Source organism: Copidosoma floridanum, unplaced genomic scaffold (assembly GCF_036245765.1).
Source record: "Copidosoma floridanum isolate Cflo_tuat_1 unplaced genomic scaffold, Cflo_Japanese_pri ptg000007l, whole genome shotgun sequence".
NCBI classification, from domain to species: domain Eukaryota; kingdom Metazoa; phylum Arthropoda; class Insecta; order Hymenoptera; family Encyrtidae; genus Copidosoma; species Copidosoma floridanum.
This window is the reverse complement of record NW_028321884.1, coordinates 10,092,074-10,113,706: the sequence shown is the minus strand read 5'-3', so window position 1 is coordinate 10,113,706 and position 21,633 is coordinate 10,092,074. Positions and strand designations below refer to the sequence as shown.

The 21,633-nt window shown below is 37.9% G+C and overlaps 1 protein-coding gene across 3 annotated transcripts in view; it reads right to left on the bottom strand.

The window, feature by feature from the left end:
* InR-2 (insulin-like receptor-like) overlaps positions 1-21,633 on the bottom strand; it is a 186,937-nt gene that overhangs the window by 130,945 nt on the left and 34,359 nt on the right. Inside the window, exon 1 of one of the 3 annotated variants that reach the window (XM_089588994.1) lies at positions 10,158-10,180. The exons of the other annotated variants lie outside the window; for them this stretch is intronic. The gene's annotated coding sequence lies outside the window, so the exon portion shown is untranslated. Of the gene's footprint in view, positions 1-10,157; positions 10,181-21,633 lie in introns of those variants that run through there. 3 annotated transcript variants of the gene reach the window in all.

Below are 21,633 nucleotides of genomic sequence, written 5' to 3'. Positions count from 1 at the left end.
GATTGAGACTAAGCACGTGGTATCGAGAGCAGACAAATTCAAAAAAGTATTTTTAAAAAATTCAAAGAAAATTAGTGAAATTTGCAGACTGAATAAAAATACAAAAATATGTGGTCTAAAAATAATTATTTTGTTTGTAAGCATAAAAACAGTGAATGTTGGATCAAGGTTAATCACGTGGTTTTTAAAGCGAGAAAATTCAAAAAATACATGTTGAGAAATCAAACGTAGATTGAAGGAAGGTAAAATAATATAAAAAAGATAATTTTGCTTGATTATAAAAAATTAGTGTTTGCTCAAATTGGTGGGAGAAGCCCACAGGGACAAAGCCCCTAGTCATAATAAAAAAAAGCATCAATTACCAATCGATTGAGCAACGAAACTATCAACATTCTCTGAAAGAGATTGATATTAATTTCCCGCTCAAAAATCTTCCCTATTTTTTCTCAAGATCCTTTCGACTCTCATTAATACCCGCCAAACTGGCGAGGAAGAAGAAGGAAGAGAAAAAAAAAAAAAAAAAAAAAAAAGTGTGTAGAAGAAGAAGCAGCAACAACAAAAACAGCAACAGCAGCATCACCGATGCGGGGCGCTTACATACCGGTTCTCCTTTTCGTGTCCCAAGCAGTATAGGTATACGTATAGCAGTGTGTTACAGGCCTACCGGCCTCTTTTTCGCATACTTACCTCGATACTTACCATCTTTAGGCTTGTACATAATAACACGGACGAAACATAGGAAGTGGAGGAGAGAAAAGCCGGGTCGGAAATGCGTTCCTCCTCTCATTCACTCGCCAACTATACTAACCATCGCCGATGTTGCTCTGCACACCCACGCAAATAGCCAACGACGAAGGCGACAAGTGTGCGGTGCGTGGCATGCAAATATCCGAGAGGGCGAGAGACAAAGACGACCTTCGCAGAACTTATTCAGCCGTGAGGAGGACGACGCTTAAGAAGAGGACTCCGTAGTTTGGAGATTTTTACCAAAGTCGTATACATATACAACTACCGGTGGGCGACCGGTGGGCGACGACGCATTAGGGTCGTGTTGTTATTTTTCACTTTCGAGCCACTTTTTTCGCTGAACAGTTTTGTTTCGCTCGATTTTTTTTTCTTTTGTCCCACTCCGAGACAACAACAAACGGAACCTATACTAACTTACCCAACGCAGCGGGGTTTGGGGCTGGTTCGGTAGTGTACGTTGTTGCACTGCAAACGGTTCAATACGAACTTTCATATCGGTAGTGATTCAGGTGTTTTATTATGACGTATCCATAGAGTTTGCCGTGATTTAATAAAGATTGAATTTTTTTTTTTTTTTTCATTCTATTAGCGTTAGTGCGTGAAAATAAAGTGATGGTCTATTTTTGTTATGCACCACATGAAATGTTAGAAACGCCATTCACATACACGAACAATCAAAAGTTCCTTACATTCAAACAATGTGTTTCAATGAATCTTAAATTTAAAAAATATGAAAAATGTTATGGGGGTTGTTAGTCCTCTATTAACTAGATAGAGAAATAAGAGAACAACGATTGATACTTAATACATCTGTACAAAGTCAGATTTTAGATACATTTTTCTTCAAACTGAAATCACGTACTGCATTTTCACAATTTTTTGCTCGATTTTTTGTGTCTGAAAAAAGTTGTGTTTCTGATGGATGCAAAGACGGTCTACAACTAGATCAACGACAAAAAACGCTGATGTTTAAAAGTGAGAATTAAAACAATTACTTTATGTTTTTGGATGACAAACGTTTTTTTTAATTTTTATAAAAAACTTTCGACTGTTGGATTGGAGCATCATTCATAGGTTTCTAGGTACGGAAGCACAAAAATGTCAGTTTTGCCCAGCATTAGAAACTTCACACGGTTCCAAACTGTTTTTACGCGCAAACTGCTTTCTACGGCGTGTTTCTGTTTTCTATGTGGTACACAAAATTCGCCACACCTGTCTGACTTTTCTCGTTTGTACTACTTATAATTATTTGCTTGTTTTGGGTCAGGGCGGGGCTTTTTGTTGTTGTCACTGCTCGCGCATCACAAGGAAAAAGAATCTTCCTTTTTTTCAAAGTACATCAAGAGATAACATACATTCTTACATTTCAACTAATGGACTCGTAATGAGTTTCATGAGGCATTAAAAGTATATTAATTTGATATAGTTTGAATAGAAAGGGGAATAATTGAATGAGCTTCAACGCGTAGATTAAATCAAGTTGGAGTACAGTTTGATGGAAAGCTTATATCAACTGTGTTGTTCTTGCACTTTGCGTATGCACATGTAAAGCAACTCCATAATCGTGACAAGTATGTGGTGCTGCTGCAGCGATTCTGAGGGAGAAACATAACGGGCGAAGCTCAGAGTACTCAAGATGAAGAAAAAAGTATGCGTATATTAGATACTGTATCTCTATACAGCGTTTTGTTGGCTGATTGGTACTTTTCGCCTAAAATGTGATTGGAAACGTAAATCTCTCAAAATATCTTTTCAACAACCAACCAAGGTGTTTTTTTCAATAGTTTAGTAAACTTTATACAGCAGCTGAATATAAAATGAAAGCACACAGTGTACACGTGTACGAACAGGCGAAAAAAAAAAAATTATTGTTAATCAACCGCAGAGGAAAGCTGTGCAGCAGCGAAAAACACTAAAAGCTTACTGCACAAACAGCCAGGAGAAACTGCGAGAAAATACTTTTCCGGAGTGCAAGTTTCGAGGTAGTATTTTTTTTCTTTATTAGCAACAACCACATAAACAAGTTTGTGACTCTTATATCTTCACTTGAGCATTCACAAAAGAAAAAAAATGCCTGAGAGTCAACCACATTTGAAGTCTAAGAAAACACTGGAAAACCGCGTAACAGAACGCGATAACAAAGTATCTCTTCAAAACACACATAGAGCAACAAGTTACAGTGACGTCAATTATCTCGGAGCCGCTTGATAAACGTAGCCCTCTCGCTCCCATTCCTCGAGAGCTGACAATTTTTATTAAAGTAATTTTCCTTCCTTTTTTTTTTTTTTTCATTTTGTGTCCCACAGCCAAAGATTTGTCGCGATATCCAATGGCGCTCGATGTTAATCAATGCTTTTTTTAGGGAGGGTCTCCCAACATTGAGACCTCCATCGCTGACACGACACATATAAGAAGAGGATTGGGTTTGATGACCGAAAATTGATTTGAATGTTTGGTGCGACATTTTCTCCACGAGCGATCCATCATTGATTTGACAAGTTTCGCGTTGACGAGGACGATGATCGCTCGGAACGAGCCCATTGAAGCAATTGCGACCAAAAATTGAAACGAAAACAAAAAATGTGTATATAAAGACAGCGAACTTCAAAGCGCGAAGTTGAAAGATGAACATCACACCACCGACGGGTCTTTCCTCCCATTAGTCACATTAACATTTTTGCAAAACTTCAAAGGAGCCGAGGCCGGGGGAGGACGAGCTTTCGCCGCCTTGTTCGGCCACTTAGCGGTCGAGGGTCGCACGGACGTGCGATTCGAGCGACGAAGGGGCACTTTGCTCGCGCATATGGCGCTTTGAAACCGACTCCGCATATATTATTGCGTGCAGGGGAGACACCGCGAGCGCAGCGAAACAAGCAGAGCAATTATCACCGAAGATTCTCTACTCCGAGAGCAATCACTCTCGACGAAGATTGTGTTACGCCTACATCCATACACAGCCTCATTACCACGAATACACCTGTGCAGAATATTTCAGAGCGTGATTAATATGACGCGGCGTTGTTTTTTCAGTTGTTGTTGGTGTTTTCCAAACGATTGCCTTGTGAATGAATGCGAAAGAAGAAGACGAATAATAAAAGTGGAGGCGCGATTGAAATCGTCATCGGAGTCATTAATCACCGGATCGGTTGAGCGCTTGCACGAGCACACACTCGCCGCGCAGAGGTAATACGTGTGCAGTCAATGATACTGTGCACCGAAAAGCGAGCCGAAAAGTGTATGAAAATTACTCTGCTCAACTATTCTAGAATAAATAGGTGAAAATAGTTTAATAGATTGTCGCCACCTGGGCTGAATTTAGAGAACGGGTCGATTTGACTTCGGGAGATGAAAAAACAGAGGTAACTAAAAAAGCCTGGATTTTGTGTATACTTTTTATTTTCTAATACATAATTCATCAGAGCCAAGTTCATGTATCCCAGTGCGGAGCTGAGTTGTTTGCCTTGTATACCTCCTCGACTATTTAAATCATGAGGAATATAGTTGTTTGTTTGTTTTAGTTGATAAAAAAAATGTCGTTGGTTTGTTCTGCTGTAATTTGTTTGTCTGAAAATTTCGCAGCCATTCACTTCGAGAGTATTTACTCAACTGTTTTTCGTGCAAGACGCTAAAAATAATTTCAAACATTTATCGCTTGACTAACAATAACAACTGCAACAGAAGTACAAAATATTGAAGAGATTACGTTCGCATTGATGCGACTGTGGAGTAATCAATAATGAAAAAAGACAAGGACCAAGAAAATACGCAGCCCTTATTTCAACACGAAAACAATAGTGACTTCCAAAGACGATAAGACTTTTCGATGCATCGTTTACATGGATATACTGCAGAGCCTCGCGAGCTCGGCAAGTTGTTTCGGATAAAAGTTGAAAACGGATCCCACTAACATGCGCGAGAAAAAAGATATTTGTAAAAAAATCTCAATTTTTCTGATTCACATGAGAATCACATACTTATCAATCTCTAATTCTTCGACGTCGATCTGGCCACGTGTCAGCACCACTCCGTTTTTTTTTTCGCGCACAAGTTACAAGATACCTCGCAAATAGGGCACCATAGAGCCAAGAGTTGAGTACTCGAGTCGGAGGGGGGGGGGGAAACGAGGATTAAACAGTGTGCTCTTCTTGCATATACAGTTTAGTGGAGGGGAGGATGGATAGCTGCATATATATAGCAACATAGGAAAGAACGAAGAGCAAGAGCGCGAAAGAAGCAGCAGAAGTTTAGTATCGGCAGTGAACCCGAGGGAGGAAAAACTGGATGCGAAGAGGAGCAAGAGAGAGAGATTCAAATATGGCGCGCGGTGGTGGTGGTGCAGCAGGAGACTCGCGTTGGAATGCGGTTGTTATACGCCGTGGGGACATTTGTTTTGGTCACTTTCGATCCGTCTTCCTCCTCCTCCCCCCCACCCCTCCCACCTTAGGTTTCGCTCGTACGTGCACCCAGACACACACACACACAAGCCCGTTCTCGCGACCGCGTGCGCATTCCCTCTTCGTTTCTCGTTCTTCTTAACTCTCTCTCTCTCTCTCTCTCGTGCCTTTTATCTCCGTTCGCCTTCTCTATACACCTCTCCCCCTCGCTGGCCACAGCTTGTGCAAAATACACAAGGAATTCGAGCGTATTATATATATATATATAAAATACCTCATGCGTTGATCACACGTGGACGCATCCGCGTATGTGCGTGCCCGTGGCTTTCCTCCTTTTCCCATAGCATTGTGACTCATCGACGTCTTCAATAAGCTAATTTACTGAGTGTGCATGGATATATCCGCCCGATGGGTGATTTATCACGGCAATAAGGTAGAAAGTTTGACAAAAAGGCACGCTACATTCGCGATGACAATCGCACACGTACACACGCGCCAAGGCTTTAAGTGGTTGGCACAGTGTGTCCGAGAGTTAACGCATAATAAAGTGATATTTTGTTTAGCAATAATACTTTACACAAGCGTGGAGTATGTACTATATGTATATATATATACACCGTAAATCCGTGCGTTCGGTGTGAGTGGCGTATGAACGAGAGGGACCGTAAATCAGGGGTAGGAAAAATGTTCTCCTCGTCGATGGCACGGATTGTAAAATCGTGGGTGGAGGGAAAAAAAAACAACAACAACGTCGTGCGCGTATAGTGGTGTCCACCACGGGATCGGATTTTTGACGAAACTTGGTAAAAGCGGAGAGAGGAAGGAAAAACACGTGGCTGTCGTGTATGCGGTGGCGAGAGGTGGTGCAGGACGCAGAAAGCCAGAGAGAGAGAGTTGAACGTGCCGAAGCTGACCTTGAACGATGTCGCTCCTGAGAGAGCGCGCGCTTCTCTATGAAGGAGTCCGAGCGAAGGGAGGCGCAAAGAGCTCCTCGATTTTTCGTGCGAGAGCTCTTCTCTTTCTCTCTCTTTTTTTTTTTTTTTTTTTTTTTCTTCCGAGGGACGATTTATTATGCTTTTCCGGGCGGATTTGGTGAGGCATCGGTTTCCTTGCTGTTTTGCTTCGCTTTTCCACAGTACATTAGTAGGTACACGCCCGAAGTAGGTCTCAGTGTTGTTGGTACGTTTCAAGAGAGGATCGATTTCGTTTCCCAATTTTGTTTAATGAACGTAAAATTTTAGTGTAACTGCCGAGGGAAACTTCAATGCCTCACGAAACGATTGGTAATTGTAAAAGTTAATGATACATATAGCACAAGAAAAGTTCATTGATTGACGTTCGTTGTACAATTGCTTTTAATTTATATACGTTTCACGGAGGGAAATAAAGTTTTTCCTCAAACACTGTACCTTTGGGACACGTAGGAAACATACAGTTTTACAACTCACCACAATAGAACCAACGAATTGAGCATTAAAATCCAGTATACTGTGAAAAAACAAGGAAAAAAAGAATAGTGAACAAATCATTTCGTGAATCAACAACTGTTTTTGAAGTAAATTGCAGTGTAGCAAGTTAGCTTTTTGCGCATACGGTTGTTAGAGACGATGATAAAAAATGTCGTGTCATTTTATGCAGCAACTGCAAAATGGGTATACGAGTTTTTTTTTCTATTTACAGAGCATTGGTATTGCTTTAGCTAAATGAAAAATACAAGAAGAAAAAAAACATCACAGTAATATTTTCTTAATAATTGTGATGTGACTGATAATATAAGTTCTACTGCGAGTTAAGGGTCATTTTTATTACAGTATTGATAATTTTTACTTTGATGAAAAATACGGAAAAATACTAGATGGATAAATGGTAAATTATTAAAATAAACTTTCAAAAACTATTTTTATCCTAAATTTTTCTAAACATGAGTTTAACTTATAACCTAAATTAGTAGAAGTTAGTAAAGAATGTATTATTATCGGGGGAAAAATGAAATTTCGCTTTGGAAGTCGTAGTAATTTTATATAAATTTTACGGTGGTAAAAATGACACACAGGCTAAACCTATCACCAAAACTTTGGTAAAAATTAGAGAAATCCGAGGAGAACTTGCCAGAGAGGATTGAAAATTTCTTCAAAATCTCTCGTAAATACGAAAGAAAAAAAAGACAATAAATGTCATCCTAGTAAACTGTTGAGCTCAAATTGAAACAAAAATAGTTGATTGGTCAACACCACCGGAGGGTAATAATTGCAATAGGCCAATTTCTGCAAGGTCGGACAATTGGATCGTGTCTCTAAATGAACCCACAATCACCACTGCTAAATATAGTTGAGTTCACTTGATAATTGGAGCACGAAAATAAAAAGACTTGTAAGGAATCGATAACAAACGAGAATCAACTATTACGAAAGTAAATGGCGTTTTTAAAAAATTCTTGAGGGTGATTATTTCCCCCAATCGAAAGTTTACATTGGTATAACATCAGTCAGGTTCAGGTATATAAAACAGGAATTGTGATAATTTATCGCCAAACTCTGAATTCGATGAACCCAAGATGGATGAGAATCGTTGGCCAAAGGTCAGGTAATTCTGTTTCAATGCATGGGGTTTCGTACTATAACTCAGATTAAGATCGAAAAAAAAGAGAGAGAGAGATATATATATATATATATATATATATATATATATGCATACATATTTATACAAGCAGGTGACGCAACGGGATAATTAGCATGGAGTTATTTTTAAAAAAGCGTCCCAAAAGCGCGGCATCCAAGGTATCCTCCACTCTCGAAAACGCTGTAAGATATAAAATTAGAAAAATATTTCTCTTTCTCGTTGCCCGATCATCGCCACGCGCGCACGTGCTCGTATACACAGTCTTAATAAATTATCTCTTTCTAATACATAAAGCGATGATGTATAGATCATCGTCAAGCGGCACCGTGGAAGAGATATTGCTTAAAAACATCTGATTACCATAATTTATTCTCTCGAGATTCGAGAATAAACGCCTGTTTACGGTTTTTTTTTTTTTTTTTTTTTGTTTAATTTATTAATGAATAAAAGGAGAAAATATGTGGATGATTCATAACAAGGTTACCCTTAAAAAGCTGATATGACACATTTTTTTTTTTTTTTTGTTAACAATTAAAATTTTTTTTTTTAAGTCATGAAAAACTGACTACTTTTCGCTTAGCAGTAGTGATACATGGCATTTTACTAAGAATTTCCAATTAAATTTGCATAATTAAATAATATTTAGATTGCTACATAACTCAAGTTTAGCCTCTGAATTTTTTCTTATTCACGAGTTATTAATTTGCCAAAATTTGACATAATTTTGAATGTTACCGGAACGTTTTAAAATCTTAAACAACGCATTTTTTTATACATTTAAAAAATTTTAACCTTACACCTCCATTAAAAACTTACACCTCCTACGAAAAAAAACTGCAATAAACAAAAACCAAATTTTTCTCATATTTACAATAGGAATAAAAAATGTTGCAAACGAACACCTATAATTGACGGGACGACGTATTAAAAAAAAATTGATCCTCCATAAGATATCCCACTACCAGCTATTTTCATCCCCCGAAAAATCGAACTGTTCCCCCCTCCCCCTAAGAAATTCCTTATAAACCGTTACAGAGAAGCAACGAGCGTCAATCAGCAGCTCCATACTTCATGCCTGGGCATGGATAACAAGCCAACTATGTACAGTCATGAAGCTGTATCAATAGGAACAAAACGAAACGGACTCATTAAAGTACATAATTGATATTATTCGCTCGATAGCAGCTGGACATAGCCGCATGCGCTGCCAAAGCGCACGAGAAGACGAGCAATCCTTTACGACGAAGCAGAGAAGGCAAGTATGTGTGTGTGTACACCGTCATGGCATTTCGTGCCTGTTAATGGACAGTGGAAAAGTATTCGGTAGGAGAAGAAGAAGCAGCTACAGCCGTTCTCTCTCTCTCTCTCTCTCTCTTGTGATTGTTTCTCACGACGGTACATATAGTAATACTTAATACATACAGATGTATATATATATATACAAGCTGCTCTATCTCTCACGTGCATTCTGCTCCTTTCGTGCGTCCAGTATCCTTTTTATCTCTCTCTCTCTCTTCTATTTCCCAGGGCGCGTTTTTCATTAGCCCTGCTTCCTCGGCACGAAACGACTAATGCTATATTAGTGGGGCAACAAGATTCCCTTATTTTTCTTCCTTTCTACCACCTACGTGGTTATTGTAACATTTGCCAAATCATTGAATTTTCGATGTCTCATTTTCACAATATTATTACTAAGCTCTTGTCAAAAAATATAGAAACACGTCCCTTCCTATATTCTCTGCTCTTATATTGGTAATTCCTTAAAAACGGACCGTGAACATTGTATCTTTAAAATCTTGTACTTGTAACTTTTTGTTATAAAGTTTTGGTGGCTTCTCCCGAATATTTTCTATGTTAATTATCACTTATGAACGAGAATTATAGCTGCAAAATCTCAGTAGTGACATTCTGAAATACCAAATCTAACGAAACATAACCTCAAAACTAAGTCACGTACATACTTCATTTTAAACATCATATTAAGACGTAGGGTATTATATTTGTCAAATCGCTGGTATGAGTATTTACAGCTGCTGGATTCATTTACCTGTCCAACACTTGGTATTCAAATATTACCGACTAACTTTGTTCCAAATAACACCTCCAGTTGACATTCTGACATACCTATTACTATGGCACAAATACTTAACACGAGTTTTTTTTTCTTATCTCCTGTTATGAAATTAGAAATATTCTATGTTTAAAAAAAAATTTTTTTTGTTACATTTCCTCGCTAAATGCATTTAGTTACTTGATTCATGTGTAATAAAAAATCCTAATTGGGCATTGTCGTTCCTAACTCAGATTATTATTCTTGCACATTGTTATAAATACAGTCAACAATTTAACATAAAAAATAGTTGTAAGTTGCAAAAAAAAGTAAAGCGGTAAACTTACGAACGAAAATTGTTGTCTGTAAATTTTTGCTGCTACTTACCTGTAACATAAAGAAAAATTACGATTTAGTTTGATTTCGTACAAAGGTACAATCTTGAATGTTATCAGTCATTAGTTTGATAAGAAGACAAAGATTGAAAGCAGCAGAAGGTATTAAAAAATTAAAATTTTTTCTCTAATCAGCCGCGCTGTATTATGTATGAGCGGTATGAAGACACCTATATATTTTTAAAGACCATTAGTATTAACAAAACACTTTGAAAACAGTTCAAACAATAGTGACAATCGTTTTCATATCCTAACGACCTTGACACTTGGTACGCATCACTTTTTACACGTCTACCGTAACTTTACGAGGGGAAATTCCATACCTTCCACTACATCGAAGTTACCCATTCCTGCAAGTAGGTGACTCAGCGATCGGGCTGCCTAGCGCGCGGGTACGTGTATAAGTGCGTAAATGAGCGACAGCGAAGGCTGATGATGGCAAAGGAACCTTATTTTGACTTCCGTCTTGAGTTTTCTTTTTTTCTTTTTTTTCCCAATTCCCCAAAAAATATAACTCGAAACTCGAGAGTGTGGACACTACAATTTCTCACTGCCAGTTATATACACTTTTGCACCACTCACAAAACACACACACACGCACACAATTCACAGCACAGAAACCTTGCAAGTTAAGATAATAAAACTCGGGGCGGAGCTGATGCACACGGGAAAAACAAGGGGACACTTGTGCTTTACATTGCAGTCGACGACTGACTCATCAATGCACGCATTCGCCGGTTCACAAAAAACAGTTTCACACGGTGCGCTTTGGCCGAAAGAGGAGTCAGCACAATCTCCGTGTAGCAACGGAGCCGCAGAGAAAACATGCGGGACAACTGATGGTCGTGAACATTACTTCGGATTTTCGGAAAATTATGGGTGCAGGTGAGTGTACTGCGACGAAAAGACAGAAAAGGACCGAAGGAGAAACAATAGGCAGTGCGGAGCAGCCACGAGAGCTACACCAACACCTGCGAAGGCACTCTTCACTCTAGCACTCTGTAAACGTCGCCGCTACAATACGTTCGTACGGTAACTCGTCACTGCGCACCTGTGGCTCGGTGCTCCTTTGCGCCGCGCGCCTGTCCGACTGCACTGACTTCTGAAATTCCCGCGAGCCGCGATTTCGTTCGCTCCAGCTGCATGACGTCGGTCACGACCGTAACTCCAAATGTGGATGGCCACGTTTTTTTTTTTTTTTTTTTTTTTTTTTTTTTTTTTTTTTTTTCAAAGATGTTTTCTTTGGTTGAAATTGAGATATCGACACTGTTCCGCGAAAATTGAGGTCATTAGGGGTTCAAGAACAACTATGATTAGCGTGTTTTTTTACTTCTGTCGAAATAAACAGATTATTGGAAAAATAAAAATAAAAAATTTCCTAACCTCGCGTTTATCTGTACACACTTTTGTTTTTTTCGTCCACAATTTAAAAACGCATCAGTCAGTTGTGTTAACAGGTCGAATTCGTGATAAAAATTTAGTTCTTTTCCGTCCTAGAACTACAAAAATTCCGTAACGCTGTAAACAAATCAAGTCACTATTACGGTATTCAGAGAAAACATTACCGTTGCTCAAGACGAGTTTCAATGTGCTTTAAGAAAAATTTTTGAAAAATATATTAATAATATGATAAGCATATTTTGAATCTAATTGTATTGAAATAATAATATAAAGTTATATAAAGGTTAAATAATAATTGGTTGTTATTGAACCATAAATGTTGATAGAACTAAGGGTTTAACTTTACAACTGATCTTAAGATAAAATGCAATCACTTTTTAAACTAATTACTGATTTTTACGAATTTATAGCAATTGATACACCTTATGGTAATAAAAATATTCACCCCAGACATTGTCAGCTCTACTAAACTAACCTGCAAACTATTTCTTGTGCATACAGTTTCTTGTTAAAAATCGAAGTTACCTTTCAAATGAAGTATAACAACATTCTGCAACACCAAATTACCTTTTTTTCTGACTGTTCTCTTACATGCACTTAAAATTGTATAAAAACATATTCACACAGGCGCGTTTATTTCCATTTATTTATCTAGTTCTTCGGGCCAATTTTGAGACGGATGAAAATAATCGACGAGAGTAAGTGATAACGATTAAAATACCTCTGCGCTTTTATTCACGTACGCGTTTATAATGGGCTCTAGCGAGGGCTCTAGATTGTGCTGCTGCGAGTGGACCGAATTATATGTTTGTATAGCGTAAATGTGCATACCTGCCGATACTCTTAATCTCACTTTTAATGTGGTTTTTGGCATAAGGAAATCTATTAGGTTAGTCAAAGAAATTTTCTCGCCTAACGTCGCAAAGGTTGTAAACTTGGTTGTTAAACTTAAGTCATAAAATCTATAATTATCATGACATCACAAGTTCCTTACCACTACTCAGGTTTGACGCACTTTATTTACGTAAGTTTTTTTTTATGTGAAACAATAAAAAAAAAGTGTCTAATATTGTTTTCGCACAAAAAATAATAGTTTTCATTAAATGGCTGGATTGATTCATTTTTTCAAAATATTTACTCGAAAAAAATCATAAGGATGCATCGGTAAGAAAAAAAATTATGGTTCAAATAACGTGAAAACGATTATTGTCATTAAAAATATTGAGTTTTTTAAAATTAATTTTTCTGTATTTTTTATCGATGCTCAGTTTGGAAAAAAAATATCGTGTATTTTTAAGTACATAATTTCAAAAATGATTATTGAGGAATTCAGTTTTGGCAAAGTGTTTATTTGGCAGTATAATAGTTGAAAAAATTTTTGTTATTGTCGATTTTCAATTTTGACGCTTAGGTACGCTACTTCATTAGAGTAGGCAACAAACAATCATACGATAAGTATTTGCCACGTAGGTGGTGGCGAAGACATATTTTCAGCACAAGCACAGATCACCTTTTTTCTTGGAACAAATTGGGTACGCAAAGCAACAGACAAACATAATATAAAGTTACGAATTGCCCCTCCACTCGCAACTAATTACACTCGGTCGCCGTGTAATCGCTGTTTTTCACTTTCCTCTTATTCTTTTTATTCTGCTGATACAGTCCGATCTTCGCGGTTTTCTCTTATCTCTCAATAACAAAAAATCTCATCAGTGAACTCGGTTTATTTTTGGATTGTTCAACTTGTCGATTATCGAATAAGATCAGCACGAGATCGTGTGATCTGTCAAAAAAAAAAAAAAAAGAAAATTAATTTTGATACACTTTGCAAGACGCGAATGTACCTACTTGATGATTATTACGTACGAAATTCTTACGTATAATATATGTACATGCGTCACGACAACTGTTCGCATAACGATTTAACGTCAACTCGGGTATATGCGCTGTATGAAAAAAAAAAAAAAAAAAAAAAAAAAAAAAAAAAAAAAATAATTTTGATACACTTTGCAAGACGCGAATGTACCTACTTGATGATGATTACGTACGAAATTCTTACGTATAATATATTTATGTACATGCGTCACGACAACTGTTCGCATAACGATATAACGTCAACTCGGGTATATGCGCTGTATAAAAAAAAAAAAAAAAAAAAAAAACGTTAAATCCTGTTACTATAGTCATCGCCAACGCCGAAGAATGTCATGTATACTTTATAAGTTTCCGTGTACGTAGTAGCCGGCGCCGCACGATTAAATCGTCATACGTCAAACAGAAACTTCTCGGAAGTGTGGGTTGGATTGTATTGGCAAGATCCTTTTTTTATGGAAGTTGATATGGACACTATGTATTGTCATTTTTAAAGTTACTTCTCATTGCGCAATTCTGTGTTATTTCACACTACACTTATTAGAGCAGCGTCAAATTTTTTTTTTTCCGTGAAAAAAGCACCCGTGTATGACTCAAAAAGACACCACGCGATAAATGAACTTTGATTGTGACTTCGGGAATCTAGTTTTAGATGAAAGAAAAACAACCGTGCCGAGATTTCATTTTTTTATTTTTTTTTTTATACTGGTAGCAAAACGATAAGATCGTATAACGATCGATTTATACGTTTCCTGACTTGGTAACGATTAGAAATACGAATTTTGATAAATTATTCCTTTGGTCAAATAAAAATTATAATTCAGCCGTACCAAAATATGTAAGCACCCACAAGGAATCAATGTGTGAACTGTCTCTGAATTTTGGCCCCGTGTGAGAAATACTAGTTAAAATAATAATTTCTCTCCGATACATATTGTATATACTGACGATTACTTGGCTAGTGTTACGCAAACTTTTTTTTTTTCATGATGATAGGAATGGTTAAACTTCAACAGGCAATGATAAATGTTGTTGCTTTGCTTTGGTTTTTTATCCAAACGTCACAGTCTACACGTATAAACATATGTGGACATTGTTATTAGCAAAAAGAAACAGAAAAGTTGATAAAAAAAGTGTTCATGGTAATACTGTGCATAAAATTTGGTTCTTACATTTTTTTACGTACCATAAAAGAGAGCCACCGTGACTCGGCACTTCAAAATGCACACCCACTACACTCTGCGCGTCATAATCATCATCGTCACGTCGAACCAACTACAAACGAGAGACACATCAAACGAGTCGTCAATACTCTGCATTATCGTCTATACGAGCGCACTCGCTCTTATATTATATACAATACCTGATGCGCGAGCGTGCACTTTTAATTTATGGCTTTTGGAGCCACTCGGATGTTTCGAGAGAGAGAGAGAGAGAGAGAGTGTGTCGGTTGCAAGTTGCGTATGACCTGCGATCCCGTTTCGCTTGAGCGTAAACAATACACTCCCGAGACCACCACGAAGAAGAAGAAGAAGAAGAAGAGGCGTCGTCCGTCGATGATACAACGCGGCAATGCTCTCTGGTCTTTGTTTTTGTCCTGTTCATTCAACGAAATCGCACGCCGCTGTTTTGTTTATTTACGACGCAAAAGAAGAAAACCAAGATTTTTATGTGTGCATATACTCATCCGATTGCATTTTATTGTACACTTACTGACGTCAGAGAGTTGAAAAACAATCATTTCGGGACCCCCCCTCCGTACTCTTTTTTCTCTATCTTTCCTTATTTGTTGTTTGATGTGTTTGGGGGGCACAGATGATTCAACCGAGTGGGAAAATATCGAGGAAAATATTTTCAAAACATGATCAAATCAGCCCCGTGAGAGGCCGAAGACTTTGGACATGTGCCGGAAGTAAAAACACGCGTGTAAGCACTTTTCGAAGCCTTCGTTATCATAGTTGTTGCAAACCCTCCGACTCTGACGTCAAACTTCGTAAGGGAGAGGGGAAGGAGAGGCTAGATTCTCGTATTACTTGTAAGGCGTTTTTTTCCCACTTCCTCGAGAGCGCAAGTGCATGCACACTGTACGTCATTTAAAAAGAGCCGCTTCTCACCACCAACCGACTCGTGGGTGTGTAATTTTGTCGTCCCAATTGTCGCGAGACGCTCGTTTTTCATTTCGCGTAATTCACGTGTGCGCCAAACTTCCCTTTTTTTTCGCCTTTCGGATGGAAAAAACGTGCGTGCATCAAGGTATACACAGACTGCCTGGTGCTCATTGTGGACGTATGAAAGTGAACTCTTTTTCTACTCGCTGAGGAAAAAAAAAAAAAAAGTTTCCACGAGGCGCCTCCTTCTGTGCTCCTTTATTTCTGCGCTTTTGCCGCGCCGAGATTGATGCGCTCTCGTGAATTCGCGTGCGCGGGTTATTATCGTGCGTTACTGCCGCCGCCGCCGCTGCTGTTAATAATGAGCTTGCGCCTGTGTGTATGTATACCCTTTGGGATTGGTGTTGATGTTTTCGTACGGAATGAGATGTGTGTGTGTTTTTTCTTTTCACTTTGTTTTGTTCCTTCTTCTTTGTGCATTTTTTTTCTTCTTCTAATTAGCAAGTATCAGAGTAAAGTGATGGAGCAAACAGTGAACTTAATTTTTTCTTTTCATTCTGATGATTCTTTAAGCACGAGTGTACCAAACGAGTAAAAAAAAAAGTCCGTACCAACGCGAGTAAGTTGGCGCAAAAAAGTTACGAAATCAACAACTCCTTTACGCTGACGATGGTGCCCCTATCTAAAAAAATTTTAATGGCTCGTGGCTGAAGCTATTTTATTTGTCTTGCTATTGGTTCGGACTGATCACGTGGTTAGTTTGGCGGTGTTTTGAATACGGTAATTGCCATATAAGTAATGCTGTTTCATGTGATTGTCCCTTTAAAAGAAACTGGTGCATCACGGACCCATTTAAATGCGAGCAGAATATATTTGAGGTGCGTGTAAATGGCCACGATCTTTGAGCGCGATATCAAATTCAAATGACGTGACGAAAAAGCTTTAAAGAGCAGAGAGCCAAGTGGCTTGCCCATACACATCACTGGCACACACCAACTGGGCAAAGGATACAGCAGTAAACCCCTAGGTATACCTTGACCAATGTATATTACGTGTATATACACTATGACGACCACGAAGACGACGACGACGACGACGATATTCAAAGAGCCATGCAGCTAAGCGCGTCGCTGGCCGACATAGTTCCACGAACTATATTTCATCTCGCCCCTGGAGCAGCGGCAGCTACTCCACTGTAAAGCTAGTGCGTATATTACACATAACAGACCTGTCTATGATATATTATATACCAGCTTCAGCGAGCCAGTAATGCAAAAGGCATTCCATTTCGCGCGCGATGTGTTTACGCGCTCGAGCGCCAACACACATTTACTTGCGCGTCCATAAGATCGTGTAAAACTTGTAGGTGCATACGTCGTGTCGCTATGTCGCGCATATATATATATATGTACACGTGTAGATGCCTTCCTCGTCATCTTCTGCTTTCTAGCTCACGGTGTAACGTCCATGCCTCGGAGCCGAAAGTGTTTTTTGATCCTTTGGAAAACAAAAGGCCTCTGAGCGGTATATTTTGAATTGTTGGTAACTTTTTTTTTCCTTCCGATTCTTTAATGGATACGAGGAAGGGAAGATTGGTCGGCCGATGAGTTACGAGAGAGATCGGCAGCAGCGTCGAGGGGGAAAGAGAAATTTGCATCGGTTGTTTTGAATACATCGGAAGTTTTTTTTTTTTTTTCTCCGCGATGTAAGTCGAGCTGCTCGTAAATCGTCGAACGAGAGATGGGCGATCGGTAGGGTCGGTTGTTGCTGCTGCGAGGTAATTTTTTTTTTTTTTTTTTTTTTTTTTTTTTTTTTTTTTTTTTTTAATTTTCTTTGTGACGACAGTTTGCGCTTAAGCAACGATTTTAATCAAATTTCTATTGTTTGGTTCTTAATCATTATTTGGACATTATCGACTACGGCCAGTTAATGAAGTATTTTTTCGGACTTTTTTAAATATTATTTTTCAAGGCAAATATCGAAGCTCCGCAATCGCCATGTTAATTCAATACAACATGTTTTTGTTGTTCCACGTGCAGGCTGTCACAAACTTTTGCACTACAGTCGTTTCGAGGCCTGTACGCACAAGAGACTTGTTTAATATTGTGTACTCAATAATGTTTGTTGATTGCATTGTCACTAATTTTACGGGGAACTCTCGAAAAAAGTGAAACTTGAATGGCGATGTGTATATAATTTTTAAAAATAAGTATAATTGCAATAGAAAAGTAAAAACGAATTTTTATTAGTTCACATGAATACGACAAAATATGATAAAAGAGGACGAAAATGAATACGATCATTTACATAAATTAACGCTATCACGAAGTTTTACTTTTCTATTGGGGATTCCCCGAGTTTTAACATAGTATTACACATATAGTTCTTTGAATTTAGATAAGCATTGTCCTTTAGAATATACAATTTGACTTACAAAAGAGCAGTTAAGTCGAAAAATTTTAATTTATTAAATGCAGTAGAATTCAGTTGAAAAGTGCTTAAATTGGTTTAAATACATGAGAAACAAGGCAAAATTCCGTTGCTCATATCTGATGTTTCATAGTTTTTTAATTTTTATTAATTTGAAAGTAAATATTTTTTAATCACCACAGCAGACAGGCAGTCTAACACCAATACCTAATCAATTTTTTTTATCACACTATCGAATCCTAGGTAACCTTTTTTTTTAACTAGGAACAATGGAGTGATTATTTTTTTTTAATCAAATTTTTTGGTACCTCGCATTATCCAAATCTTTGTTATCAGATAACTATGTAATCGCTTTTTTAAACTATACTTTAAAGTATTTTTTACCCTATTATTGTTGCAATGGTCGTGTTATCAAAGCGAAATCTTCAACACTAATTGTAAGTTGTTCGTTCTTAAGCTATACATACGATACACCAAATAAAATGCTATGATTTTAATGGTGTAATCCAAGTGAGTACAATACAAGTAAGTCACGTATCAGCGGCAGGTGTTCGTGTACGTAACGTCTCGCGTAACGTCGGTAATGGTTCCGGCATTCAAAACTAAACGAAAATTTGAAATATGCTTCGAATACCATGAAAGCGTGAACTCAACTCTACAAAAAACGACACGTGGCGAAATTGTGAGCTGGCATCCAATTATTCAGTGGAGGCACATAATATAATGTAAAATATTCAAGACACTGACAATAGTTTTGACAAATAACCGAATCGCCACCTACGAAAAAACAAAAGCGTCGTCCAATGTAACGACTTTTGGAAATGGTTTTCCTCCGTAATTTTTTTATTCTAATAACAAGAGCGAGAAACTGAGTGGATGGAAAAAGGAGTGTGAAACTCGCGCCTAATACATACGTCGGACGCACGGAGTGTTCGTGTTCAATACACATCGGTAAAAGTAAGCCACACATTAGAAAAGAGGCAATGAATGAGCGCCCATCTTCACCTCGACTTCGTACCTTACCTCGTTCGAGTTTCATTTTTCATGAGCACCAAAACATCACTATGGTGATCTTCCGAATGTGAGAGTTCAATTTGGTGAAGTACGCGCGCGTAGGTACACTTCAAAGAGATGACTCCGAGCGATACATCCAATTGATTTCAGATTGCTCGGGAAAACCCCAGAGTGACTGGATAGTTTGTTTGTGTTACGTTTTTTTTTGGTGCCGGATAGTGCCCAGGTGTCGAGAAAAACTACCGAGCTCCCATGTTGGCCCTCATACCTATTGCGACCCCAAGAAACACAGATTAATTAATTTGTTACAGTTATCGCTGCATATCCATCGTTCGCTTGGAAAATTATTGTAATTTACATTTCGAGTGGTGCTAATGGCTCCCACATACGATATTATTCGTTGATGGGCGAAGCAATAAGCGCCATGAGACTCGAGAAGTTGCTTCAAGCGTGTTCGTTTTAACAACTGTTTGGGGGGTCAGTGGCCTTGTTTATTGGGTACGTTTCGTTGTTCACGCATCGCTTCGATACCAAATGTAGTTGTTGCGTGGGAAGAATATTCCGAGCTTTTTAAACCAACGTCAATGGCTTACGATTTGGCCGTATCACTGTCGTTGATTCCATTTTTTTTTTTTTTTTTTTTTTTTTTTCTTGGTAGGCACATTCGTATTTGAAAAGTTTACGTTTGGGATAAATGAAACTGACATTATCTAGGGCTAATTTTGGCCAATATCATAGTATCTTTAATATTTATCGTTTACTCTGTTTTTTTAAACATTTTTATTTTATTTTTATTTACACGTAAGAAATGTGTATAAATTTTATATAATTACATTTCCTTCTAATTTCGATGATGATTGTGTTTAGGATATAAAATACCAGTAAATGTGGAATTTAAGAGACACTTAGGCAATTGTACCAAGTGTTAGTTGCATGGGTTGTACATAATTTTACCATCTTCATTTTGATCTCGATTTTGACGTTCATAAAATGGTAAATAATTTTTAAATTCACTTATTTTATTTCTTTCCATGGAGCGTTTGTTTTGAGATTGTTTCGTAGTTATTACTGACGTTGTAGATTTTTTGAAAAGTGAATCAATCTCGGAATCAATAGATATGGACTCACAGTTTGTATAAAATAATGGTGAAAAAAACTTGTAATTTTCCTAAAATATTTGAAATTGATGTAGGTATGTATAATTTATATATATATATATTGTGAAACCTTGCGTTGGTTACTTAGTACTCGATAAATAAAACTTCATGTATATCACGAATTATTCGTGGGTTAATAATATATAAAATACGACGACGACACCAATTTTTTTTTTTTTTTTTTTTTTCTTTTTCTTTTTATTGACGGTGAAAAGGATGCCTTCAAAAAATAAAAAACCCGGGGAAAGAACCTGCCGATCCATCAGGGGCGCGACAGAGGGCCCCCGAAAGGTAACAGATAACATCTTCGGTGAACATCGAAAGGCCATTTATTTGCGCACCCATATCCACAGATTAATTTTATTAACGCGAAGAGGCTAATGCCTCGTTACACCCCCCCCCCCCATGGGATGATTCCCCCTCCCTGGACGAAACTGCACGCGCGAGCGCGAGAGATGATAAATGAAGTCGAATTTCGCGCAAGTGCACGGAAGAGGAGTGGATGGGAGCAAGCGAGCCTGCGAGAGAGGAGGAGAATAATTAGCCGCTGGGAAGCGGATTCCCCTGTAATTCAAGATGCGCGTGTGCGAAAATTTTCGTAGTCCCCCCTCCCTTACGTATCTCGCAAGAGGGTGAGTGAAAAATCGGGACCGATGTGCTAAACGCGGGGTCGGGGATATTTTTCATCCTTCGGGTGTGTAATTGATAAGCGGCGCGTGTTTGATTTGACAGGGGGTTTTTTGGGAACAGCAACGGCTTGGTTCAGGTGGGATGCCCAACTACAGATTGGACGTTGGTTTTATTTTTCAAATTTTGCAATTGATTTTTTGGAAACAACATGGACGGGTCGTTGTCAAATATAACGCAAAGACCACGCTCGAAGCAATTTTTTCCCTTCATTTCAACTTGTGGAGTTATCAAAATACTATACGTCCTCGTTTTGAAAAAACCAAAATTGTGCGTGAGAACTCGTCGTACAAGCGGCACTTTAGACGAGTATATGTTCGTACAATTAAAGTTTCAATAGCTAAAATTTTGAAAGATAAAAAAAAGTGAAGTAACCGAACGTAAAGACACATTGGCAAGACTATTAATTTTTTTCCAGGTAAGCATTATTTCCTGTCAACTATTATCGCCCACAAAGTGATGTCACCAATTGTTTGGCTTCAAAAACATTTAATCGTAAACATCACACGCGTCACTCGATAATTCAACTTATCAAACCGTATCAAGATGAAGTTCACAATAATAACCTCGATAATAACTATTTGTGGTCATCGACATCTTTTTTTTTTTTTTTGTTTTTTTTTTCTATGAATTATCTATCGGAATTATCTTATCATACTCACGAATCAAATCATACACATCTGGTGTAGCAATAGAAAAGATTTACTTACAACTGTAAAAAAACATATTGTAAGTTCCGCATCACCCGATCTCCTTCAA